General features: G+C 43.2%; 1 long non-coding RNA gene across 3 annotated transcripts in view; it reads left to right on the plus strand.

The window, feature by feature from the left end:
* LOC105484881 (uncharacterized) overlaps nucleotides 1-26,870 on the plus strand; it is a 49,906-nt gene extending 23,036 nt beyond the window's left edge. The window contains exons 2-4 of one of the 3 annotated variants that reach the window (XR_011613529.1): nucleotides 6,410-6,509; nucleotides 19,104-23,979; nucleotides 24,605-26,870. This is a non-coding gene — a long non-coding RNA (uncharacterized lncRNA). Of the gene's footprint in view, nucleotides 1-5,787; nucleotides 6,143-6,409; nucleotides 6,510-19,103; nucleotides 24,582-24,604 lie in introns of those variants that run through there. The other 2 variants (XR_011613528.1, XR_011613527.1) reach the window with 2 other exon arrangements.
* Nucleotides 26,871-27,971: the final 1,101 nt, after the last annotated feature.

Consider the following 27,971-nt stretch of genomic DNA (forward strand, 5'->3'; position numbering starts at 1 on the left):
ACACCATTTAATTCTGCTTTCAGTCTGTGACCTCAGGCATCCTGAGACATTCAAATCCAATTTATTCTGGAAAATGTTTTAGATTTCGAAATTTTAGATAACTAGAGCCTATATTTCATTTTTTAAAAAAATTTAGTACTCTTTTTAATTTTAACATAAGAAAATCAAAGAAGCAATAATTACTGTAAATAAAAAATAAAAATGCATTTTTTAAAACCCCAAGAAATTTCCCCAAATTTCACTTACACTATCATAAATCTATGTAATAATCCATAAAGGTTTCTGAAAGGTATAAAGTATTTAAAATGCCAATTACATTTAATTCTCATTAGTTCTAATTAGTGAGTATAGACAAATACTACGTTCAAAAATACCATTTTTAATATCTAATACAAATTAGGTTGTCCTTTTACCTGCTTATACTTTTTTTTATTTATTATCCTTTCTCAAAATGCTTTTTCACTCTCAATCTCCTTTTTAGTGATTAGGTTTTTTGGTTCCTATACTTTCTTCACAGACTTTTCCACTTTTTTAGAAAACGTTTTCACTTAACAATGTGGCGAAGATGACGATGATAACACACAGGTTTAAACAGCACAACAAGCAATGCAAGCAAGATAGAAGCCATCTTGCAGGCAAAGCAGCTAGATCCGACTGCAGGGCACCCTATGCCCTCCTGCCCAAACTTGTGTTCAAATTATAAGTTTTCACTGGCCCCAGCATGCAGATATTTTATAGGTTTTCAATTAGGGTACTGCATGTGGGATAAAAATGGATGCAAGCCATTACAGGGAATATTTGTAGAGTGAGAATTCAGGCAGTGAGAGTTATCTATATTGTGTTCTGTGCCTCTACTGTCTTGTCTAAAACATGCTGGGTGAAAAAAATTTTAATTAACAAAATATATACCAAAAAAATACAAAAACACAAAAAGGAAGACAAATTATTATATTTATTTTCTGATGGTTTGCATTCTGTCTTCTGATCAGACAACAAATCCCTTTGTGGAAATGACCTCATTTTACAATTCAGTCCAACAAATGATGCTGGCCGCCCACGTGGTGCCAGGCACGGCGCCAGGCACTGGAGGCAGGGAGCCACTTATGACGCAGACGGAGCACCAAGGCTGAGCTTGTAAGCTCGCTCCGGAAAGTGCTTGTTTCCTCCCAGTTTCCATGTCTGGATGCCTTGTATCTGCCACTAGGTAAATGGGTTATTTCTCCACAGCACTCCCCTCTCCAAACAAAAGCTTTCTCCAACCATAACCAGCAAGACAAAATAGGAATCTGGTCATTTATGTTGATATTCTCCCAAAACGTGGTTTTAATTAAATAAGAATTAAATTAAATAAGATTAAAATAAGAATATCAATTTTTAGGTCGCTATTAGTTACTTACCCTTGTTTATAATGCTTATATATTTTAGAGCAAAATATAAAGAAATACAAACAGGGAAGTGCAAACTTCCTGTATCTACCTCCCATTAAACTTCAACTTTAGTTCTAACCATTTCTTTACCTAACTCTGTTTTTCCTATTTTGTAAAAACAATCTTTTAAGTGTCCAGTGCCACGAAGTCCTAGCTTTTCAGAGTTTCAGAAACTAGACTCTCTTTCTTTCTCTGCTTCAGGACTTCTGATAGTTCTGGGGTCAGAAGCCGGTGGTTATTTACGTACCCTTACTAGAGAAAGGGCATTCTGTTTTACTCTTTGCTGCCATGAATAGACTCTGACGCATTTTAACTGGCCGGCTAGACTTTCAGAGGAAATCTGGCTTTAAGCTCTCAGAAGTGACCTTCCTCTTTCTTTTTCTTTCATAGTTAGAAGAGGAGGCCAGGCGCGGTGGCTCACGCCTGTAATCCCAGCACTTTGGGAGGCCGAGGCGGACGGATCACGAGGTCAGGAGATCGAGACCATCCTGGCTAACACAGTGAAACCCCGTCTCTACTAAAAATATAAAAATTAGCCGGGCGTGGTGGTGCGCGCCTGTAGTCCCAGCTACTCGGGAGGCTGAGGCAGGAGAATCGCTTGAACCCGGGAGGCGGAACTTGCAGTGAGCCGAGATCGTGCCACTGCGCTCCAACCCAGGGTGAGACTCCATCTCAAAAAAAAAAAAAAAAAAAAAAAAAAAAGGAAAGAGCAGGAAGACAATGGCAAGCACTGACAAGCACTTACATACACAGTCAGGGCAAAGATTTCTTGCAGTAGTCAGGGTCAGACTGGCTTCTTCCCCTCCTTGCCCTTGAGACAGTCACCCAGGCTGGAATGCAGTGGAGCGATCTCAGCTCACTGCAACCTCCGCCTCCCGGGTTCAAGAGATTCTTGTGCCTCAGCCGCCCAAGTAGCTGGGATTACAGACGTGTGCCACCATGCCCGGCTAATTTTTGTATTTTTAGTAGAGGTCGGGTTTCGCCATGTTGCCCAGGCTGGTCTGGAACTCCTGAGCTCAAGCGGATCCAGCCCGCCTCGGCCTCCCAAAGTGTTGCGATTACAGGCGTGAGCCACCGTGCCCCACCCTCCTTGTCTTTCACAGCCCTTAAGTGCAGTATTTATTGAGGAGGATATATATATATATATACTCCCCAGACCAGTGCTCCCTAGAAATATATCATGTCACATTTGTCATTTAAAACTTAATCGTAGCCACATTTTTAAAAGTTATCAAAAACGGGTGGGCGGAGGGATGGTGGGGACTGGGCGAGGTGGCTCACGCCTGTAATCCCTGCACTTTGAGAGGCCGAGGGAGGTGGATCATTTGAGGTCAGGAGTTTGAGACCAGCCTGGCCAGCACAGCGAAACCCTGTCTCTACTAAAAATACAAAAATTCTCCTGGCTGGTGGCGTGCGCCTATAATCCCAGCTACTGAGATACAGAAGGCTGAGGTGAAAGAATCACTTGAACCTGAGAGGTGGAAGTTGCAGTGAGCCGAAATCACTGCCACTGCACTCCAGCCTGGGCGACTCTGTCTCAGAGTCTCAGAGTGAAACCCTTTATAAAAAAAAAAAAAAAAGTTAAAAAAAGACAAATTAATTTTAATAATATAACTTTATATAACTTAATACACTCAAAATATTGTATTTCAATGTGTAATCAATCTAAAAAATATTGAGATATTTTAGATTTATTTCTCCTTACTAAACGTACTTGACACAGCTCACCAAATGCAGATGCTCAATTTTTACGGGAAATAATTGAGTTGAAGTGTATGATTTTATAAAATTTACAGTTGGAAAACTATATTCACATACATAAGGTGTTCCAAATATACTTAAAATGTTTTCCGTTAACTGAAAAATCATTCTCCTTTAATATTTGCGTCCATATGTACAAAACTGGTCCAGCTTTTTTTCTTTTAACCATAATTACTTTAAACTCAATTTAAAGCAAAAGCTATCAGTTTCAAAACCATCAAGGTTAATTTATTAACTCTTGTGCGAACTCGGCATTATTAATATTGACTTCAAAATGATATTGATAGACTGAAAAGCAACTCTATAAGTATCCACAATGAGTTCTTCACACTTTTTCTTGCAGTTTTGGTAGCCAGTTTAAGTAATGCTATCAATTACAATTATAGTCTTCTGCATATTGACTCATATAAGAAAATGATAAAGATCGTTATTATTGATTAAATTATGAAAAGTTTTTATTTCATTTTAAAATCTTGTATCTGTCCAGAGAGGTCATAGATCAGCATTACCTTTCCTTGGAGTTTCAAGTTTAGCTCATTTATATGCAGTGTGATATCAGTGTGAAAACTTAAATCACATTGCCATCTTTTGTCTTTGATTTCTGAATATTTGGCAATTTTTCTTTATTTTCAAAAAATATTGAATTGGAATGAACAGTATAGTAAATCTTTGTAAAATTCTTTCACGACTCAACCAAAGAGCACTGTCAAAGAAGGCATGAGGTCATCGAACTCATTGTCTTCTATTTCTTTCAACAGTTCTATAAACTTGTGATGATTCATTGCACTTGCATGTATGCGCTGAATGATTTTAACAATGTATCCAGGACACATTTCATGGAGTTCGCTTCAGAAAATGAGCATAAATATTTTTAAGATGTATCATATAGTGAAACAAAGAAATGAAGAAAACATCAGTCCCTTTAAAAAACTTCCAGTAAGTCTGATTTTTAGCATAACATAGATGGAAAACTGTTTGTTGTGTTAGAAGCTAATTTTTTAATAACTAGCTGAAATTCTTCAATAGATGTAAAATATTGAAAAATACTCATGCCATGAGTTTGATATTTTAGGCCACGAATAGACAACAATTATTAGCAATTTAATAAGTGGTTAGGGACAAAATATACCCAAAACACTAATTGGGCAGTGTATTTTATATCTCATGATTTATCAAAAGCTAAAAACAACCACCACAAAAGTTGCAGTTTTTTAGATTTTGAATCAGCTGATCTCTGTTGTAGTTAAAGAGATCTTGTATTTTATAAGCGATTTTTTGGTGGCTTAGTTGAATTTCTTACTTTTGTGAAATATCTTTTTTTGTCTTTATCTTATAATTTTCTTAAAAAATTATATAACTGAAATAGTTTCTTTTATTATCCTTCCATCTAAAACATGTGTGTGTGTATATGTATATATAAGAACCAAAGCAAAAATATATTTGGCCAAAGTGACAAGCTGGGATCTGTAAAAAGTCTTAATTTTTTCTTGGATATTTAATTCTAATTTCAGGTAATAAATTCCATTGGTTCTTTTTTGAATGTTGAGAGAAAATTTATCAAATTTACTATATAGTTGCCAAAAACATCTCAATATTTTTGTACTTTATTATACTTAAATAAATTTTATACAGCAGCTTTCTCATTTTGCACATTAGCAAATAGCAATGCTATTCATTGTGAAATTTGCAATGTCCTTTTTCCAGTGTCCTCTCTTTCTCTCTTTTTTTTTCAGTTCTCATCATAGTACTAGCTTCTGCACCTCTGTGCAATTCTGCATCTGTAACATGCCTTCATTTTGAATTTTAAAATTTATCCATACTTATTTTTTAACTAGAAAAATAATTTAAACGTTACAATTACAATAATATTTTCATTTCATTACCTGCTATGATTTATATAGGTGTCACTCTAATTGTGCTGTCTACATAAAAGATTCAAATAAACATATTATAATGTTACATCACTATATAGCAAAAAATTATTTAAACTGGATCACTATGTGGACATGAACTAAATTAATGATGCATTTACATGTAGTACTAGAAACAAGGCATGAGCTTTACATATACACTATAATACAATAACATCTTACGTGAGAAATAAAGTGAAATGGTAACCTACAAAGGGATCAAGCTATGTTATTGGAAAACTAGTTTACGCAGTTTCAGCTTTTAAATGTAAATTAATTACAATTACGTAAAATAAAAAAATTTAGTACCACAATGGAACTAGCCATATTTCAAGTGCTCAATAGCCATATGGTAGCTAGTGTTTACCATATTGGATACTGCAGCCTCTAATTATGTGGTAACTAGACCTGGTAGGCACCTAACTCAGTCTAAAAAGCCCTTTTTAAAAGAATTTTGATTCCGTTTCCTTGAGTGAATATTTAAAAACACACATGAACAGATATTTTAAAAACATGATTAAGCTATTATTTATTGTGACTCCTCTAAATAAGGATGTAATAAAATTGCAATATAAACTAAGAATAAAACTCAACTTGCAGAAATCTAGCTTTCTTACTTTCTACATTTTTTTATAACATGGTATATCAAATAAGATTTCCATGTAAACCACGAAGCACAATGTCTGGAACATAAGAATTCACATGCTTATTTGTTTTTTCGCTCTGTCATCTGATTGCTGATGATTTTGAGCCAAAAGAGGGTGGTGCTGTTGTCCATTTGTTGCTGCTGCTGGGGATGAGGGGATTGATGCTGCTCCGGGAGATTGATGGTTGAGAGCCAAGACTGGACTTCTAAGACAGCAGATGTCTCCGCCCTCAACCTCTCCCCCAACCCATAAACCCATCTCTTGACTGCCAGGGTGTCTGGGGCTTGCTCACCACATGGACTCAGCATCTTAAGCTGGTATCCTCCTGCTAGGCCTCCTCTTCTCTGACCACATATATAGAGAAAGCTGGCCACTGAGTGGAGGGCCTTGCTCAAGGGTAAGCTTGTGGGGAAGAGCAGACTAAGTCTTCATTTGGTGTTTTTTTCAGAAATAAGGAAGGGAGATCTCCTTCCTCTGCCCCCAATCCCTGTGTATCGGAATGTCCTACAGAGGGTAAGGGAAGAGGCTGCATAGCTTTACTCCCCTGGTCCTAAGGATTACCTTAGGACCTTACCTTAAGGAGAAGCCTCAAGCCCGTCTCCCATAATCGCAGCAGTTTCTACCCTGGCTAGTTGTGCCTATTAAAGATTTTTATATGTTCTAGGTTACTGAAGTTTGAGTAAGGCAGTCTCTACAGGAAGCAAAATTAAGGATTTTCCAATATTTTACATTTGGGGAGGATACCTCATCCCACCTTAAAATCGGTAAGTCTACTATTCAACTTTTGAATACTGGACTTCTAAACATTGTCAGGATACATTGTTATCGTAAATGAGGAAAAGGAAGTTTTAAGAGTAAAAGTCAGTATTTATTGAGAGCTTACCATATCCTAAATGTCTCATTAATCCTCAAAGCAAAATTAATTGAGGTTGTTTTTATCTGCAATTTGGGGACGATGAACCAGGGGCAGCAAGAAGATAAATAACTTTACCAAGGATACACAACTAGTAAAGGGTGGAGTTAAGATTCAAACCTAGATTTGAATCTAGGTCTGACTCTAGATTTGATTTCTTTGCTCTTACACACGTGTGTGATATGTATCTATATAAAATATCCCTAGCTGGGTGAAGTAGGAATAATAGTTTAATTATATGCTAGGCGCATGCCTGTTATCCTAGCACTTTGGGAGGCCGATGTGGGTGGATCTCTTGAGTCCAGGAGTTCAAGACCAGCCTGGGCAACATGGCGAAACCCTGTCTCTACAAAAATTAGTAGGGTGTGGTGGCATGCACCAGTAGCCCCAGCTACTCAGGAGGCTGAGGAGGGAGGACCACTTGAGCCTGAGAGGTCAAGGCTGCAGTGAACAGTGATTGTGGCACTGTGCTCCAGCCTGAATAACAGAGTGAGACACTGTCTGAAAACAAACAAAATCCCTATTATTATTATTATTATTAGTTTTTACTGTTAAGCCTTTCTGAAATCTTAAATATCTACACAGTGATTTACTTACATTTGCTTATAATGCTGATCCAATATTTTTGTTGTTGTTGCTATTGTTTAATTAATTTAACTCTCTTCATTTGAGGTTTAAAAATTGTCCTGCCTCCTACTTTAGAAATGACTCAAGATTAAGACACAGGGCAAGATAAGATAATTAGCAGTAAAGTTCTGCAGACTACATCTGAAGGAACAAGAGAGAGTAGGCAATGAGGCACTGAAATTAAACTGATTGGCACACGTGGGCAATAAACTGACTGTAAGCTTTCTGGCAGCCAAAGCAAAAACTAAACATGTTGGATTGCATAGTTTTTGTTTCCTGACAATAAGATGGATAAAATTCAGCTGCAGACAACTTAAGTAGGAATTGATTGCATGAGCCTTTAATAAAGGGAATTGAACAACAACATGGAAAATATCTAACCCAGGTTTTATGAGACACAGAAGAGTCATTCAGATACTTTGTTGTCATATTGTTCTTAAATAAGAGCAGATGCCCTTACATACTAACCTGATACTTGTTAAATCATCTCTATAAGGCTGTAAAAACATAATGCTGTGCTTCCTTTAAGACCTAAAATCATGATTAGAACTTGGAGATTCTCTGATGGCTAATTTATGTGCAATTCTCTCAAATACTAGATTCTTTAACAATCACTAGTCACATGCTAAATACCTGTAAATAATGAGGAAATCCCCTAAACAATACAGATTTTTCCAGTGTTTATGAGAGCTGTAAGCTTTAGGTACAAGATAGCAAAGAAATAAATGTGTCATTGTGTGTTGGAAAGTTAAGACCTCAATTTGTAATCCTGACCAGACAGACTGACCACTTCAGGTCCTACACTTACGTGATATGTATCTACATAAAACATCCCTGGCTGGGTGGAGTAGGAATAATAGTTTAATTATATGCTAGGCACTGTTTGAAAATATTGTCCACATTTTTCAGAAGAGAAAACAGAGGCTTAGGAAATTGGAAAATTAAAGGCCCTATCCAAGTAGCCTGACTTCAAAGCTACTGTTCTTCCCAGAGCACAATATTGATAGAGAGGCCTAAGAATTCTAGTCCAAACTACTTATGAAAACGTGACTTTAGTCTGACAAGTCATTGGCCTTGACATTCCCACCTGTATACACCTTCTCAAAGAGAACTTCTCTACCGTTCTGTTGGTTTTTTTCTGAAGAAGGCTTCTATTAGATACCACAAATAAGTAAAAGTGTGAAAAAGTAACTTAAATAGTAGAATAATTCAATTTAACTAGTTGCAGAAGATTGTTTAAAACTGCCCTTTTAAATGTGGATGAATGATTACTTGTTTCTATGATTTAATTATGGCATAATTAACATTATTAATGTTCCTTCTGGCAATAGCTGAACTACAAATTCAATTGCTCCTTAAGACCTCTCTTGACAAAGACAATAAAACAATGCCCCTCGTTCAAAGGAGAAAGGCTGGCCTTCCTGTTTCCTATGGCAGAGACACATGCACCAGCAAAATTAGTTTTCTTAGTACTAGAAAGATTTAAAAAGAAGCAGTGTTAGGTCAATGCCCCATGCCAGGCCATTTAAAATTGGTTCTGTATCTGCTATGAAAATCTGACTCGTCTAACATTGCTGGTTTCCTAGAGATGCTAAAGAAACAGGAGGCTAGCCTGGGTCTGTATTATGTATTAAATGATGTTACATTACCCAGCTATCCTTGATGATTTCACAATGTGGAGGAAACTTATTCTTTAATAGAGCTTTGTTTCTATACAAAGCACTTTGTAATAGTAGCAGTAGGAATAGAAAAGTGGGTGTAGATAGGAAGTCAAATTACTGGACTGAGGGACCATAGTGATTTGGGGCTACAGAAAGAGATGAAAAGGACAGGGATTTTACATTTCAGCAGCTCAGGTGATGCCTTAATCAGCAGCAGTAGGAAAGGTAAGAACCAGATAGGTTTGGATGGTAGAGGGTAAGGAACCTTGTATATAAATCTATTTGAAAGCAGATGGTTGGGTTCAGCAAAGGTCCTAAAAAATTAGCAGACACCCTGCCTGCCTTGTTTGGGACCTATGCTGTCAGTTACTATTCCCCATTAATATTGACACAATGTCAAGATTTCCCTAACAGTCTGATAAAGGTCTGAAGGAGGCAAAAGAGCTGACACTGCCATCTCAAAACCTGATCCCACTTATAGAACCAATACCAGGTTATCCATCCATCAATTCTTCCATACATTCAGGTTCATTCATATACAACTACCAGGTGTTTCTATGAGCCAGGCACTGCAGGCTAGATACTGGAGATGAAATGGCTAATAGTGCAAGTTGCTTGTAGTCTTATTGGAGAGACACACGAAAATGGGCATTAACACCAGTATGCAATGATGGGGAGTAGAAGACAGCATTATGCAAGCACATAGGAGCATCTAACTCAGCTCAGGTGAGTCAGAGAAACCTGCCTGGAAGAGATGATATCCAAGTGAAGACCCTAAAGATGGAGAAGGGATGGCCAGGTGAAGTGGCGAGGTAGGAGCCTTCCAGGCAGAGCTGTAAGCAGTCAGGAAGGTTGGAGCATAAAGGATGAGGTGAGGTGAGAGTTTGGATGAAAGATGTAAACAAGCCAGATCATAAAGCACCTTGCCTTATTCAACTATTTGGACTTGATTCTAAGAGCAGTGTGTGCTGTTTACTAAAGGATTAGAGCCATATCTCTGCCTTAAGTTGGAAGGATGGTGTAGGTTGGGTAGAGCTTCAAGGAGTACTTTGTTGTCTATGATCATCTGGGGCTAGAGTCAGAGCATCAAGACCTTCGGATCATGTCAGTGGGAGCATCTTAGGAACTCAGAGTCAAGGGTGATAGGAAATTTTGCCCCAGTGTCATTTGGCACTCTACTGTCTGACTCCCTCTACCTTCCACTACCACTTGAGCATGCTTATCAAGGAATAACAATAACCTGTCTTTCGTATGCACTTGCTTTGTACCAGACACAATGTAAGCATTTTACAGCTTCTTCTTAACAACTCTGTGTTGTTGGTATTATTATATCCATTTTACAGATGAGGCAACTAGGCTCAAAAACTTTGAGTACCTTGCCCCAGGTGGCATCGGTAGTAAGTGACAGAGGGTAGATCTGAACCCAAGCAAACTGATCCTAGAGCTCACATTAATCACTGCAGGAAATATAAAAATGCAGGTAGCTTTCATTTCTTTAATTTGGATGTTATCATATTGCAGGGAAAGAGTCCGAGATAGAACTACAAAACTTTTTGTGGTTTTATAAACATAGCCACATGTTTTACATGTAGAGAACATTAAATATGCTATTTAACAATTTTTAAGTGCAGAATTTAGTGGCATTAATGACATTCATACTGTTGTGTAGCTATCGCCACTATATGTCTCCAAAACTTTTCCATCAGCCCAAACAGAAACTTGGTACCCATTAAGAAATAACTCCCTATTCTTCCTTCCCTAGCTCATGGTAACCTCTACTTTCTGTCTCTATGAATTTGCCTACTCTAGATACTTCATGTAAATGGAATTGCACAATATTTATCCTTCTGTGTTTGGCTTCTTTGCCTGGAACAATGTCATTAAGGTTTATTCGTGTGGTAGCATGTATCAGAACTTCCTTTACGTCTGAAAGAGATTTCATTGTATGCACATACCACATTTTGTTTATTCGTTCATCTGTTGATGGACATGGGTATTTTCCACCTTTTGGTATTGTAAATAATGCTGTAATGAACACTGGTGTACAAATATCTACTTGAGTCCCTGCTTTCAAGTCTTTTGTATAACCGCCTAGGAGTGGAATTGCTGCGTTATATGGCGATTCTGTGTGTAACCTTTTGAGGAATCACCAAGCTGAATATTGGCAAAACCACAAAACTTTAAAGATGGAAAGAATCCTGCAGAGAATTTTGTTAGTTCCTTTACTATACAACTGGGGAGATAATTAATTTTAAATTAATTATCATTTTTTGAGCTTGGACTATATATGGTAGCCATTTTATATACATTATCCTGTTTAATCCTCTCCAAAACCCTATGCCGTGTTCATTATTTTAGTTTTATAGATCAAGAAACTGATGCTCAGAGAGGCTAGATAACATGCCCAGCATCTCACAAATGGCAAATGGAGGAGCTGAGCTTTGTACTCAAGCCTGTCCCTATTGTCAAGTTAACTCAAGACCCTAAGCGTGGATCTGCTCTGTGGCATGGGGATACCTGGTCTTACATGTTGGAAATGGCTCTTAGTTTTGTCCATCTGCAGATGGAGTACAAAATGTTGTGTATTTGTGAAAGTGTTTAATTAGTTCTTTATATTTGGTATTTTACTTTTTTTATTTGTGGGTTTTTGTCATATTACCTGGGTTCATATTTTTAAAATGCACCTTCATTGTCGGTGAACAATGGAAGACACAGGAAACAAAACACTTTGTTGTTATTGGGTATTGATGCTGGTTTTCCCTTTTTTGAATTTTCCCCAAAGTATTTCTCTGTAGAGCTACTGTAATCTGATGCTCAGTAAACATCCTCTTAGTTGGAATGCTGTGGGTTTTTGTCTTTCTTGGGTGTGCTTGTCACTCATCTCTTGTCCAATTTTCTTTGTTATATTATAGATTGAATTTCCAAATGCCGCTTCGTAGTGCTGACAGCCTTTCTTTCCGAGGATTCCTTTCCTGTTTAAGACATTTCACACACCATTGTTTAAGCACAAGCACATTTAATCTTGAGCCGATGATAACATCTCCTGCAAGACTTCTGCTTCTCCTCTGCTTTATGGGTGTTTGATTCCATTCATTCGTTTTGTGTAATGTCCTTATTACAGAATGTATTCTGTTGTGGCTTCCTTTTTTCTTTTGCTCTCTAAGCAATTTAGTTGGCCATTTGGGGGGTCATATTACTTTTTGTCTGCTTAGGATTTTAAAGTCTGTTCTCGATGAGGCTGAGAATTAGTCTAGCATGTTTCTCAGTCTGCTTTTTCATTTTTACTTGCATAATGAAAGCACACTCAAGAGGAGAACTAGCCCTTGCAGCTATTCCCCATTGCCTTCTCTCAGGGGCTCTACTTACGAATTTTTTCCTCTCTATTGGGTTTCTAGGTTTTCAAGCTGGGACTTTCACTGCCTCTGGCTCACCTGCTGCCCTGAGCATCTTGCTGGTTATTCCATCTGAATAAAAATAGTAGCTCACATTTATTTATTAATATATGCAGGTGTCTATTTTATAAAGCACATTGAAATACATTATCTGACTTGAGTCTGACTTAAATACAGTAAGTAAACATTATTATCTCTATCTTATAGATGAGGAACTAAGATGTAAGGAGGTGAAGTCATTTTCCCAAAACCAGACAAACTAAGTGGCAGATGCAGGATGCAGACCTTATATTTTTCTTATTTTTTTATTTTTATTTTTAGCACTTGGACATAGTCAAATTCTTTCTGATTCCTAGTAATCAGATAGTGAATTTAAAAAAAAAATGTATAAAGAAGCTAACGGAAAATAAAAAGGAAATAAATGTGGGGAAAAACAAAGTACAAATCTGATGAAGACTGACGCATTTCTAGCCCTAACTCTGAACCACATATTTCTTTACTGATTTGTATTCACTTTCTTTTACCACATAAGAAATCACCCTAAACTTAGAAGCTTAAAATAACACCCATTTATCAGCTCACAGTTCTGTGGGCCAGGCAGGTTTTGAATCTGGCATGGCATAGCTGCGTTACCTGCTCAGGGTATCACAAGGTTAAAATGAAGGTGTTAACTAGGCTGGCCTCTTATCTGGAAGCTCTGAGGAAAACTCTACTTCAAGCTCATTCTTATTCTTGGCAAAATTCAGTTCCTTGTGGTTGTAGGACTGAGATTCCTGTTTTCTTGCTGCCTGTCAGCTAGAGGCTGCTTTCAACTCCTAGAGCCACCTAAATTTCTTAACACACGTTCCCCTCCATCTTCAAGCCAGCAGTTGAGCCTGAAATCCCTCTCATGCTTCAGATCTCCACTTTCTCTTCTGCAACAAGGTAAAAGAAGCTCTCTGCTTTTGAAAGGCTCAGATGATTAGGTCCAGCTCACCCAGATCATCTATCTTAACGCTAACTGTGCCAAATTAATACAACCTGATGATGGGACGAAAACCCATCATATTCATAGTCCTGGGGATTATGTGGGGTGTGTACACGGGGATCAGTGTGGGAAGTGGGAGGAAACATCTTAGAATTCTGTCTTCTGGAGAAAATATTATTTGAGGGACACAGGCTCTGCTTTTTTTCTACCATCTTAAGTAACACCACAGGCTCTAGAACCCCTAAGTAAGGCCTATAGGGATCCCTAAAACCTCTCCAACATTAATTGTTGATTTCCTCTGTGAGTGAGGCCTCAGACAGCCTCACTGGACTTTCAGGTGCTCTCAGGTGTGTAATAGACCACTCCTGACTCTAGCCCCAAGAATTCTTAAATCTGCCTTTCTACATGCTGCCAAAGGTCCTTTGGCTCCCAAATCTTGAAAATCCTACTCTCATTCCTGACCCATCCCTTCCTGTGCTGGGTGGCTTGCCAGCAATCACTAACTGATAACAGTGGTGTCTGCTCCATGGGGAACTTGAGTGTCTTTCTTTAGGGTCCTAGCCAGTATCAGGCCTGGGTCCTATCACACTTTCTATGTAGCATACGATAACGCATTATATTTGGGCTCGGCTCTGGAAGCTACTGTGACTTTCTTTCCATATCCTGGACACATTAACATTAATGAAAGTGTCATCCTCCCAACTGCCCACCACCCACTTAGCACCTCCCAGCCATTTCCCATTTCTGATGGGACCTCACTGAATTCTCACTGAAACCTCATTTGTTGAGCTGGGTGACAGACATCACAGGATCTGGTCAACATCATAGTCTGGTGCTTCTGACCATGATTCCCTCTAAATAATAAGGTAGAATACCTGCCTCAGGGAATGGGATTTTTTAAAATGACAGCTTTAACATGTTGTATTACATGTTCAATATTTTCTTCGCTGACTTACTGTATACAAGGATTATGACCATACTACAGGGGAAGTATTTTTAGACATATTTTACCAATGAAGAAATTGAGGCTCAGGAAGTTCAAACCACTTGCCTAAGGATATAGAACTAATAAGTGACAGAAGCAGCACAGTTCGCACCTCTTCCACTCCCGTGACTACTTGTTCTTAGAGAATCACACACACTGTGAGGATGCCAAGAACACAGTGAAAGAAAGCGGTGTTGTGCTCTCACACTTGGGCTCCTCGACGCTTGGGTCCCATGTGTTTTTTAAAACCTTTGTTTTAGGAAACATTCTGCGGCAGTCGTTTCTTCACTCTGCATCTGGTTCCGTCACTCTGGCTGCTGCTCGCACATCCCAACAAAGTGCTGCACTGCGAAGGGTTTCACAGGGACTCAAACAACAAAACATCTCTTAAAAAGTGTCCCATAAAGTGCCATATGCAAACATCATGTGTGGCGTGCACATTTTGGGCAGCGGCAGAATGTCTGCTTCCTGTATGGATGCATGGGTGGGTGCACTGGGGGCAGGGATATTTTCTGAGTAGTATGACTGTGTTTGGGGGCAGCTTTAGGTATCCAGGCAAACATGTTGGCCCAACACCTCTTACTCTGGGGAGAACAGATCTACGACAGAAAGGGCTTGTGGTAGGAGTAGATTCCTTTGTTCTGACCCTGGTAGACTCGGCACTGCCATTTCACTGTTTCTAAGAAAGGCTCTGCTGGCAAATCAGTCTTAGCACCTGCCAAGAGCACTGTTTTCTTCTAGGGGAACCTTCCCAGCCCCTGGCCTCTGCCAGAGCCTCAGGCTGAGTGGGGCTGGCCAGGTCCTATATCTACTCTTCTTACCTTAGACAAGAAGGAGGAAACTGATTCAAGGACAGCCAGTCCATAGACTGACCAGCAACCTGTAAGGTGGCCAGGCATGGAGTCTCTTTCCTACCACATGCAGTGTGGTTAACTAGGCCAATCAAGTTCTCATTCTTGGAAATCTCAATTGGAGATTATAGAGAGAACAGGCAGCTGGCAGAAAGAGAAAACCTCAGACACAAAAAGGGAGACAACATGAGAGTAATGGGGCCACATTCATGGTGAAACACTCGAAACTGGGAACTCCTGAGATGGATCAGGGAGATGAGGCAGCTCAATGCTTAGAGCGGCCAGGGATCCCAAATGTCCTCCTGACACCTCCCTCTGACACCTGGCTGGATTTTTGTCTCTACTCTGGTATTACAGTGAGATTTTAGTCTCTTTAATTACATCAATTAGGATGCTTTGGGCTGCAAGTAACACAAAACCCAACTAAAAGCAGTCTTCATAAGAAAAATAAATCATCTCACTTAACAAGACAATCCTAAGCATTTCCCCCACTCCCTGGGTTGGCTAATTTAGTGGCTCAACAATGTCATGAAGATCCCAGATGTTTCCTGAATTTCTTCTCATTACCCTCTATTTTGCTTGTCCTTCTAGCCTACTTTTTCTCATGGTATCAGAAGCCTGCAAAAGTTCCAGGCAATGACATCCAGAGATGAAAAAGGGAAAAAAGCGAATGCACCTTTCCTGCGCCTCTTTTAAAGCAAAAGGAAAATGCCCCACCAACTCCCCAGCAAGCTTCTCCCACATCTCATTGGTCAGAACTGCACCCTCTACCCATTCCTAAATCAATCACTGGTGCCAGCAGGGAGGAATGCAGCCGCCTGAAGCACAGGGTAGCTCTATCCTTTAACCCAGTCAATGTCAGCCCTCTGTTAGCTAGGGAGAAGGCAAACAGCAGTGCCTGCTCCACTTACTACCCTATCTACTGAACAATAGAGCTCCATTTCATGAGATGACCTGGTTACATCTGTTTCCTTCAACTCAGAGAGTTGGCTAATACCCAGATCAGACTTAGCAAGTTGAAGACATGATCTTCAGTAGGTACTCTTAGACAGTAGTTGAGAGCTGAGTGGTCATGTAAATACAATATTATATGGAGCCCTAAAGTTTCCATCGCTTTGTAATATTTTATGGGGCCCCAAACACACACAACAGAGACTCTAAGGAATGAACCTATCACACCACTCCTAACTCTGGGCTTCCCAGTTCATTTCTTGCCTCCCTGGGCCTCCTAAGCAGTGATGGCATTCTGTCTTTTGATGCAGGGCTTGCTTTGAGCTGATACATAGGCTTTTCTGGAACAGTGGTTTTCAAAACTTCTTCATGCATCAGACAATCTCTTCAAAGGGCTCCTTAAAAATTGCTGGGCTCAAAAGGACAACATATGAAGCTTAGGAGTGAAGGGACTTCCTGAGCAGAAATGGGCCAACTTCAGTCTTTTTACCGTGTCTTTGCAGTATTCTATAGATAATTTCCTTAATTGGTAAATTTAGTGACCATTACCTAGTGATCATTTAATGGGCAGCGATTCTAATGGTATAAAGTCCACAATGTTCTATGTCCCTAGCCTGTCATTTTTCAGCTGCGTGTAAAAGGGGGTAGGGTGAGATAATCGATCATTATAAAGATTTAACTATTTTATGCTGAAGCAGCCATATTTTCAAGCGATGGAACCATCTCGCACACAACAATGAAGGTACTCGGCCATAGACTTGGAATGAGACCATATATGGGGATGAGATCCTTCTGGTTAGCCTAATACTGCTGTACTGGCCTGTAAATGGGGTCCTTCCGCTGAGGCCTTGCAAGGCAAGCCGGCTGTGCCATGTTTTTAGACGGGGCAGAGGAAGCTAGAATAATGGAAAAGTAACCTATTTATGCTAGGTCTAGCTATTGAAACAAGGTAGGAATGAGGCTAGTGTCCTTAACTTCCCTAAGGCATACTTTTCTGGCTACCTTCTGCCCTGTGTCTGGTACCCATATCCTTGATGATTGTTCTCTCTGATCCATTCTAGATATATATATATCTAGAATGTATATATATATATATATATAGCAATATATATATATATATTGCTATATATATATATATATATATATAGCAATATATATATATATATATATTGCTGGGCTGGCTCTACCTCAAAGCTTCTGATCCAGTAGGCCTAGGAGGGGGCAGCTAAGATGCATTTCTTACTAGTTCCCAGGTGATGCTTCTGCTGCTAGTCTGGGCACCACACTTTGAGAATCACAGCTCTAGGGCTAGGGGTGCTAATCTTCATTCCGAATGGAAGGGAGGCTGCTAAGGAATCCACTTAAGTAATTTTTCCTGCGATAAAGACTTGCTTCCTTGTCACTTGCTGTCAACACCCCTCCACACAGCAGCGACTGCCTGGCTTAATTCTTAAACTAGAGGTCTCCCAATAGATAGGGTGGACACTTCCTCGCCTCCTGGCAGGAGAGAGAAAGAAGGGACTTCAATCTTTGGTTGGCAGAGCCTGACTAGGCAGCCGGGCACAGAACCTAGGGCTTTCCCACCCCTTTGCTTTCTCACCTGTAAAACAAATAAAGGTACTGGTCCTGCCAGCTTCACAGGTCGCTGTACATAGAGGAACGGTTGGTTGAAAGTGCCCTGCATAACGCAAAGTACTTTAGGACTCGCAAACAGCCTTAATCGCGGTAAGGGGGCACATCAGGGCTGTGGGAAGCCCCCCTTTAGGGCTCGGCACAGGTGATTCTGGGCTCCCTGTGCTTGCCAACCTCCTAAAGCAGGTGCCCACTTTCAGCAGGTCTGCACGCCCCACCTGGGGGCCTCTGCTGGAGGTCTGCCTGGCCCCGGGCACAAGTGTGCGCGCGAGGATTTCTTTTGCAGAGAATGAAACCACCGTTACTTTCCGTCCGCGGTCTACTCCGGGGTCCCCATCCCTCGTAAGTGCTGTGGAACCCCGAGGTGATGAGCCCGGGGGAAGCCAGCATCTCATGCCCTCCAGTGCCGGCGGCCGGGAGAGCCCCGGGACTCGGAGTTTTTGCCGCCGCTGAGGACGCGGAGCGGACTGGTGGCCGCGTCGCCGAGGGAGGGCCCGGGCCGCCCTGCAGCGCGTCTTCGCGGAGCCCTGGGGGCCGCGCCGCTCCTCCAAACATGATTCAGAACCGCCCGTCAGCCTTGGCTCCAGCGCCTGGCGAGAGCGAACCGGGCTTGGCTGCCTCGGCCCCGTCTGAACCCTGTGGGCCGCGGGCCAGGGCGGGCCGGGATCTGCCGCGCCAGGAACTTGCAGACCCGGCCGCGGCCGGGCTGAGTGCCTCCCGCCGGGGCCTCACGTCCACGGTCCACGCTTGCAACACCAGGACTGCACGGCGGGGTCCGCAGCTGGGTCTGCGCCTGGGACTCCGGGCTCCCTGTGCTCCTCGTGCCGCACCCCTTGCCTTAACACCAAGCGGATGGGTCCTGGGGCGGCACCGGCCAGGCCGGAGCCCCAGACCCACAGCTCTCCCCCTCCCCCGGCACTGCCCCCCTGCGCTGGGGCGGGAGTCGGGGATTGGGGCCGGAGAAAGGAGACGTGCCGGTCCTCAAGTCTCTTGAACCATTTCGGGTCTGGGCGCGCCCCACAGGGCTGCAGTAGCGCGAAGTTCCAGATATGTGCAGCTGTGTGGTGCCAGGCTTCCAGCGGGTTCTTGGTGGGGGCTCCCTCTCTGTGAGTCCGTGGGCAGAGATTTGCCTTGGAGGGTCGCACCTGGCTACAGAAGTATAAGACTTAGTTTCCGGGGAGCAGAGGGGCCTTGGGATAAGGAACTGAAGCTTCTGGGGGTAGTTTGGAATCTTGGTTCCACTAATTATTAGCTGTCCAACCTGGAGAAATCCACTCCCCCTGTTTCTTGGTTATAAATAACTATAGCTACCATTTGAATGCTTATTATTTTCCATGTACTTTACATATGTTATTTTTATCTTTCCAACGATTTTGCAGGCCATATTCTGCTGATGGAGAAATGGGATCTCAGCCAGGGAAAATGACTTGCCAAGGTTACACCACTGGTAAGTGGAGACCTATGACTTGAACCTGTCTCTAACTCCAGAGACTGTAGTTTCTCTGTAAGTGAGAACACTGACGCCATACAAAGAATTTTAAAACTGTAAGATGGTGACAGATACCATTCTCTTCTGACCTGTCCTCAGGCCAGGTCCTGAAGTCCAGGTTGAAAGCATGACCTTTCTTTCTCCCTATCTCCTCAACCACGCTTCCCTAGGAGGGTCAGAGTGCAAGAGGTAGGGTCTGGGACTGGGGACCCCTGGGTCAGCCTTGCCCGCCACTCCCACCTGGACCCTTCCCATCCTCATTTCTACCCCACACTGCTCAATGTCCTTGAGAGACAAGGTGGTGTCACTGTTGTGGCATTTCTCCTCCACTACCAGTTGCACAAGAGGATTTTTCTCCTGTGCTCAGAGTGGGAAGAAGACCAAGAAGGTCTGTACAGTAACTTGAGACCCCTAGGGCCCAGTTTGGGCTCTTAGGAGGCCAGCAGTGCCTCAACTTTCTTATCTGTGTTTAGAATTCACTTTGCAGAGAAAATGGGTGGACTCTTGGGGAGAGGAGGGCCTGAGTGTCAGAGAAATTTGGGTGCCAGTCTTTTGTAAAATGGAATCTATTGATAATGCCACCACCAGTCTTGCCTGACCCCACAAGAGTTGCAGTAAGAACTCAAAATGGATAATGGCCACACAGTGCTCTGGGAAGTGCGAAGTGCCTCATAAACATAAGGTGGTATTATTCGCAGAAGCCACTGCAGGCAACAGGAATACAAAGATGAATGCCATCTTGGAATCTTTCAGGCTGGCAGGGGAAATACGAATGGCTATACAAAGAGTTAAAATATAAAACAGGGCATGCAAATGCTCCACCAATATGCCCACGTGGTGCCAACTCATACTGATTTTGTAATAACAAAGAATAGACACAGGTCTATCTGGGTACCTCTACTACTATTGCAAGAACTCCTTCTCTTCACAATAGCTCTAGCCAATCTGTCTCCCCTCTCCAATTAGCCTCCTTCTTACCACCTGTGTGATCTGTGGCAGGATTTTTTTTTCCCTTTGGGGTGTGTTTGTATTAGTTCCCTATTGCTGCTGTGATAGATAACCACACACATAGTGGCTTAAAACAACACTTCTGTTATCTTACAGTTCTGTATGTAAGAAGTCCAAAATGTGTCTCACCGGGCTAAAATCAAGGTGTCAGCAGGACTGTTCCCTGTTCCTTCTGGAGGCACTGGGGGAGACTCTGTTTCCTTGACTTCTCCAGATTTTTGAGACCACTTGCATTCCTTGGTCTGTGGCCCCTTCTCCGTCTTCAAAGCTATCAGTGACCAGCTGAGTCTTTCTCACATTGAATCACTGCCACCTCTGCTTCTGAGGACATGTCTTCTCTGCCTAACACTCTTTTCTCCCCATCTCAAGACTCTTAATATAATTATATCTTTAAAGTTCCTTTTGCTTTGTAAGGCAGCAGTTTCACAGGTTCCAGGGATTAGGACCTGGAGGGAGGGGGAGGGAGCATTTATCAAAAAAAACCAAAAACCCTAGGGCCTCAAACAAAACATTTTTTAAAAGAGAAATATAAAAGGTTCAACTCTTCTTCTTCAAAGAAGTAACACAGAAACTTTTTCTATAAATGTAACAAATTCTGAAAAAAAAGACAAAAAAAAAAAAAAAAAAAAAAAAAAAACTTTCAGTTCCTAACTACACCCATAAAAAATCAGACTCCCTGGTGTCAGGGAAGAAGAAACAATAGGTGACACCAAATAGACTCCACATAAAAGGGTAGGGAAAGGCTCCCTAGGTTGGGAAGTTATAATATGTGCTTCACTGGGAATGTAGGTAGAGCCCTTGGAAATGATTAGTTGTTAACAATTGTCCACAGCTCTTCAGCTGCTTTACTTTATAATCCTTTGGTGCAGTAGATATCGAAAACATTTTTTTTTTTTTAAAGAAATCAATAAACTGTATTTTTTAGAAAAATTTTAGTTCACAGCAATATTGAGCAGAAAGTAGAGTTCCCTGTCCCTACACCCTCCTCCCACTTAAACCATTTTAAAAGCATTAATAGAATTCTTGGCTCCTTATTTCCCCCCCCAAAAGAAATTCCTACATAAAAAAATAAAAATCGTGCTGCTCTGGTTCAAGTGAACTCACGGAGTCCCTCAACCTCTGTAAATCCTACTGCATGGTTTAACACTGTGGAATAACGAGAATAACTCAAGTTAGAAAGTATCCTCTGGACCACAGAAGTAGGGAGACTGTCATGTTGAAAATTATTCTCCAGGCTTCAGAAGCAAGAATTGTCATAATATTCTCCGAAGAATTGGAAAAGAGCAGGCTCTTGTTCTGAGGTAGAAGCATAGACTCTTCTAGGCCATAAATCTGCTTATTTTAGTTACAATAGTGAAAGGGCCAGTGGGCAGCACGGTGAAAAGTACATGGGCCCAGAAATTGGGGAGTCGGACGGGGCAGCTCGGATGTAGGGGACATATTAATTAAGAGCTAGTGTGGGCCTTTCGTATTCTGGGTCAGATAGGTGAGGTTCTGTATGGGCTACCCTGGAATACAGTGTTGCCTAGGGTTGTGTGAGAGGTGCAGGGAACGCCTAGAAAACTTTGCAGGGAGAATGTTTTCTAAGCCAACACCTAGAAGACAAGCAAGAGTTTGCTAGGCAGAGAGTGAAGCTGGGCGCGGTTGGGATCATGGGGCCGGATGTGCACAGCTGGGACAAGGGGAAGAGCTGCAGTGGAGAGTGGGGTATAGTGGAGGGCAATCAGGGCCAGACTACGCTGGAGGGCCTGGAGGCCTTGGGAGCGCGGACTTTCTCCAAGAGTGGGGGTGCCAGGACAGGGTCCCAAGCAGGGGCCCAACGTGGCCTGGTTTGCTCTTCACTGGCAAGCTCCATGGCCCTGAGCAATGTGCTTCTCCTGTTTTTCTTCTCATCGGTGCCTGCCTGAGCTCTCGAGTCGTTTCCTGCTCTGAGCCTGAAACTTCAAGCAGCAAGAGGACGGTCCACAGTCCCGTTACTGGGGCTCTGCAAACGCGACGTTCCCAATGGCCCTCTCCCAGGTTCCGGGCCTCCGGGTATTGGAACTTCTGTCTATAAAGGATGAAGACGACCTTGCTCACACTGCAGCGGGATGGAGAAACGTGACCCAGCGGAGAGGCTTTCGGCTGCGGGGTGCGAGAGGCGACCCGAAGGATGAAGGCAGGGCGAGCGCGGTCAGCGCCCCCGGCTGGGCGGCCTCCCCGCCGGCCGGGGAATTCGTTCCCAGCTCCAGCCGCATCTCACCCTCTATCGCGCCTCTCGGGCCTCAGAGGGAGGCTGCACGGCCCGGAGGAGGCCTGAAATCCGCCTTTTGTTCCCTCCCGGGACCGCAGAGCCACAGCACGCTCAGAGCTGCAGTCTGGGCAGCCGGAAGCGCTGGCCGGGCGCAGGGCCAGCGATCGCCCCGGGTCTGCGCAGGCGCAGGGCGAGGAAGCCGGGCGCGGTCGGATTTCTGCGGCCGGTGGCTGCCCTCTCGTGGCCGCGAGGCGCCATGGTACGGCTGCTTCCGCGCAGCGGAGGGGCGCTGGCCGGGAGGCTGCGGGTCCGGACCGGCCAGCCGGGGAGGCCAGCCAAGCGCTGTGTTTTTCCAGGTCCACGCGGGCCAGGGGAACCCTGCGTGTTTACTTGGTGGGAGTGGTTTACTGGGAAAGTAGACGGAAGGTACCCTGCAAATCGGCATGCACTGTATTGTTTGGGAGTCAACAGCCTGGAAAGCAAATATCAGGTGAGGGCAGTGCTGGGAACCACCGCCTGCCCCCTCCCCTGGCCTTGGCCCTGACTTTGAACGCGGCACCGCGAGCCAAACAGCTCCGCGGCTCAGGGGAGAGGGAGGAGGAGGAGGCAGGCAGCGGGGGAGGTGTCAAGACTCAGGAATAGGAGCCAGCTAGGCCCAACCTACGCCTGCCACCCCAGGGGCTGCAAACAGGGAATTCACCCCTTCTTCCCACCTCAGGAAGACATCGTACACCCCGACAAGTCACCATTCCAGAGAGGCTAACTTTCTGCAAGGGTGGGGGCGTGAAAGTGGAGGGGTTGCTCGGGGCCCACCCAGGCATAACTATGTGAAGGGCACACCCCACAACGGAAGGGTTAGGTGAGAGGGGTGAACCCACACTCTGGCACGAGAATCATGTGTCCTGTTCCACGCAGGGAGCCGCACTACGCAGAGTTCTCTTTAAATTCATCTTCACTAGCTGGGCGTGCCTGAGGCTTCTCCTATCTCCTGATTCTGAGTTAACTTTTTGCGTCCCACCCTGTTCTTGTCTCAAGCAGTCGCTTTGGAATGTGTTTCCTCTTGTCCGGGGTTTGAAGATTAGTCATGAAAAACACCACTGTGCCCTTGCTGAAGTGCTTGCCGGCTGCTCGATCATTCCACTTCTATGTCCCAAGAAGGTCTGGGAGGTGGCTTCTTCAGGGCTTCCCTCTTTTCCATGCGCTCTCAGCTCCAGACTCCGTCTCATCCATGGATATTATCCTGTGCCCCGCGGGGAGGAGGGCGGGGGAGGGTTTCTGTGCCTGGATTATTGGTGGGAGGAGAGCAAGTGCAGAAATGAAGCTATGACTCTCGCAGAAGTCATGCATTCCGTTCAAAGATATTCCTTTCCGTAGCCTCCACACATTCCCTCTGGCTGCAGGCCCCTGGATTTTTCCGTGTGACCCGGTCACATTGCATCTGTATAGATTATCAAAGCACCTCATGACTGTGGAAGAAGAAGTTGGGGACAGAACATGGATCTGGAAGGCTCACAGCATGGACTTGGTAGGGTGACACAATGTCCCATGTTCTTCAAGAAATGTCTAGACTAGGTGATTGATTCTATCAGAGATCTGGCACGATGCTCTTGCCACACAGAGGGGCAAATTGAGATCCAGAGAGAAATGACTGGCCCAGGTCACTCAGCCAGCTGGTGACTGAGCTGGAATTCATTCCCAGGTCTCCTGACACCCAGTTCATTCATTTTTTGCACATGTTTCCTGAGGACTTACTGTATGCTAGGCACTGTTGTAGGTGCTAGGAATATATAAAGTGCCTATATGGAGCCTGTGTCTTGTAATGTGTATGTGTGGAGATTGTGGATAAACAAATAAACAGATTTATCCAGAATGCCACATGGTTAAAAGTTTTTATGATACTCAGTGCCTCTTTTCCTCTTGTTTTTGAAGGGAATGGGTTCGAGGCTTGAGAAGAGATGTTCACTCACACATTGGGTCATTAAATAAACATTAGAGGATGCCCCACTATGTGCCGGATGTTGTGCAGGGCACACAGACATAAAGGCAGGGTCTGTCTTCAAAAGCTGCCACCAGCTGGGCAGATAAGGTATGCCTCTTAGTATCTTTACATGGATTTCTGTAATTTTTATGCTAATTGTTTTTCTCTCCAGATCTCTCCCAAAAAGGATGCTTGTAGAAAACGATGATTCTGAAATGGTACAAATTCCTTTCCCAAAAGGCATCTCAAAGCCAGCCGCTGCTACTGACTTATTGATGGCTATCATCCAGTGGCCTTGGGGAGGCGGTGGGCAGCCCAACCACTGCCTGTAATAAGGAGAGACAACTCAGCATCCGCCCTGCAGTGAATAATAGAACAAAAAGCTGCCGGCGCCTGCAGGATCAAAGCACATGAGCAATCACAGTGTCTCTGGGTTCAACAGATCAGCGAAGGACAGGCAGTCAGCAGATGTCATGGAACTTTTGGGGGGAGAAGTCTGGGTTGTGGAGGAAGCCTCAGCTGGATTTCAGTACCTTACAAGATGCTCTTCTGTGGCTCTCTCCTGCTAACCTTCCTTGGACATGAAATACTCTTCCTTCTATCCTCCCTCTTCACCACTGCTGTTCCCAAAGTCTAAAAAGATAGGGGCAGGAGGTGAGGCAGGAGGGGATGGGAAAAGAATACTGCACCAGGAGGCAGGAGACACTGGATCTGTGGGTGTAGGCAATGCTGAATGACTTCCATGTCCTCAGTCTCGCCATCTGTAAAATGGGAAGGTTGATATATGGCCTCAAACTTTCTGCCCACTTTGATAAACCATATTTCACCAAAAAGAGGCAGAGGGGATCTGTTGCTTTTCAGGTTCCTGTCCAGTTACTTCTAGGTCAGACAGAATGATTGCCCCAATGATTCTGGGTCTGCAAACTCCGTCTGTGAACCCCCATTTCTTGGGGGTGTTGGGATCAGGACAGGCAAGAAGACTATATTATTCCCTTCTCCTACTTGCTCCCACTTGCCAGTGGGGAAATCAGTGGCAACCTTAGAGTAATTTTGAAGGGGCGGGGGGATAAGTTATTATTGGGATTTTTATCTGCAAAGAATATTTTCAGATATTAGTGTTTGTGCCTTTAAATGTACATGCAGTTCTAGAGCAGAAGACCCTAGTGGTTGCGGTGCTGTGAGGCATTTTGCATATATTTATCTCACTCAAGAAGAACCGTGGGGTCCGTGTGAAAGTAAGTGTGTGTGTGTGTGTGTGTGTGTGTGTGTGTGCATGCCCTGAGTCAGCCTGAGTCCTGAGCCTTTTGTCTTTGCTCCTGGCTAAGCCACTGGGAGAGGTAAGTATATAATTGGAGGAAGAAATCTGTCAGGAAATAACTTTTTTACTTGTGGAAAGTCATTGAAAACCCTTGCTTTTGTATATGAGCACAGCACCCTGTAGGCAGGTGAGGAGTCTTAGAACAGAGCGGGGAGCAAACCAGACTAGTACCAAAGAAACCTCCATGTTTGATATAAACCCAATGCACAGGTCCACACAGACAGAGCGTGGAGGTGTGCTCCGCAGGGGCACCGCACAGACCCGTGTGATGGCAAGCCCGGACACGTGTACAGCTAAACATCCTCACAGATACATTTTAGTGTAGGCGGAGACCTGATGTTATGGGTTAGACTATGTCCCCCCACAGAATATGTGTACTGGAAGTCATCTTTCCGTACATGTGACTGAGACCTTATTTGGAAATAGGGTCTTTGCAGATGTAAACTGGTTAAGATAATAAAAAATAATAAAATAAAAAAAATTTTTTTAAACTAAAGGTAATGGCAACAATAAAAAAAAAAAAAGTAAGTCATGCTGGGATAGGGTGGGAGAGCCCTAATTCAATGTGACTGGTGTCCTCGAAAAAAGAGGGAATTTGGACACAGAGACACAGAAGGGAGATGGCTACAGGGGAATGGAGGTAGAGATTGGAGTTATGTGGCCACAAGGGAAGGAACTCCTGGGGCTCCCAGAAGCTGGAAGAAACAAGGATCCTTTCCCTATGGGCTTTGGAGGGAGCGTGGCTCTGCAACACCTTGGCTTTGGACTTCTAACTCCGAAAGTGTAAGAGAATAAATTTCTGTGATCTCATACTCAGTTCATGGTGCTATATGGTGATAGCCCTAGAAACTAAGACACCCAGGTATGTTGGATGTATACATCAGGCCCACATTCAGGGTGCACAGGGCCTTTGGTAAACAACAACAACAACAACAACTCTCATTTCTGTGGAGAATCCATTGCCAGTGGTCTGGAGGGCATGGCCACTGCTCTTCTTCAGGGACGTGCACAAGACCCCGGCCTGGCCAATCAGAATACCTCATGCCCTGGACCACAGTAATTGGGTCAGGGGTGGTCAAGATTTACATAAATGATTTACATAAAATGTTTAAATATTTTCTTAAAGTACTTAAAATAAAAAATGCTTTTAAAATTTCAGTTGCCAATTGTTTTTTGCCACTATATAGAAATACAATTGATTTTCACATATTGGTTTTGTTTCCTGTATGCTTGCTAAATTCATGCATTAGTGGTATTTTCTAGATTTCTTAGAATTTTCTGTGTACACAAATCACAACATCTGTGAATATACACAACATTACTTCTTCTTTTCCAAAACCTATGCTTTTCACTTATTGCTCTTGCCTTCTTGCACTAGGTAGAACCTCAGTTGTATATTAAATATATGTTTTAAAAAGGTAGACATTTGAGCCTTGTTTCCAATCTTGGGAATACACTATTCAGTCTTTTGCCCTTGTCTGCTTCTAAGCTGCCAAAGCCTGTGCTATTGTGGGGAAATGTTGCTCTGTGGGCCAGCCATGGTGTGAGTGTGCAGATGGGACAGCGGCAGCGGGTACATTCTCCTGAGAAGGCCAGGCCTGGTGGCAGGCACCTGTAATCCCTGCTATTTGGGAGGCTGAGGCCGGAGGATGGCTTGAGTCTGGCAGTTCGAGTCCAGCCTGAGCCACACAGCGAGACACTGTCCCTTAAAACAAAAAATAAAAAACAAAACCAACAACTCCCACGCCTGTCAAATTTTCCTGGGGAGGGCAAGACACAATTAAGAAAGTGAGCACTGAATTTATGTCATCCTTGTCTGTATCTCAGTAGCCACAGTTGTGGATTCCTTCAGTTCTCTCTTGGTAGAAGGTGGGGCCTGAATAAATGATGACATAAAGCCAACTGAACTTACTGAGCAGTCTCCCAGATGCTGCAAACTCAAGGAGGCTTCTGTGCTCAGATTTTTATTTTCTCTCTCTCTCTCTCTCTCTCTCTCTCTCTCTCTCTGTCTTTCTCTCTCTCTCATGCAGCATTTATGCTTTTTGGCAGTTCTTTCCTCTTCATTTCCCCATCTTTCCAATTACACACTTATATACACATAAAACACTCCTATACCCTCAAACCACCAGAAGCCACATCAGAGACCTGAGAGCCTTGGACCAGGAACTGATGGAGACAAAGACGACCTAGGAATGATTGCTTGCCCTACCCTCAGGAGTTT

This window comes from Macaca nemestrina, chromosome 1 (genome assembly GCF_043159975.1).
Source record: "Macaca nemestrina isolate mMacNem1 chromosome 1, mMacNem.hap1, whole genome shotgun sequence".
NCBI classification, from domain to species: domain Eukaryota; kingdom Metazoa; phylum Chordata; class Mammalia; order Primates; family Cercopithecidae; genus Macaca; species Macaca nemestrina.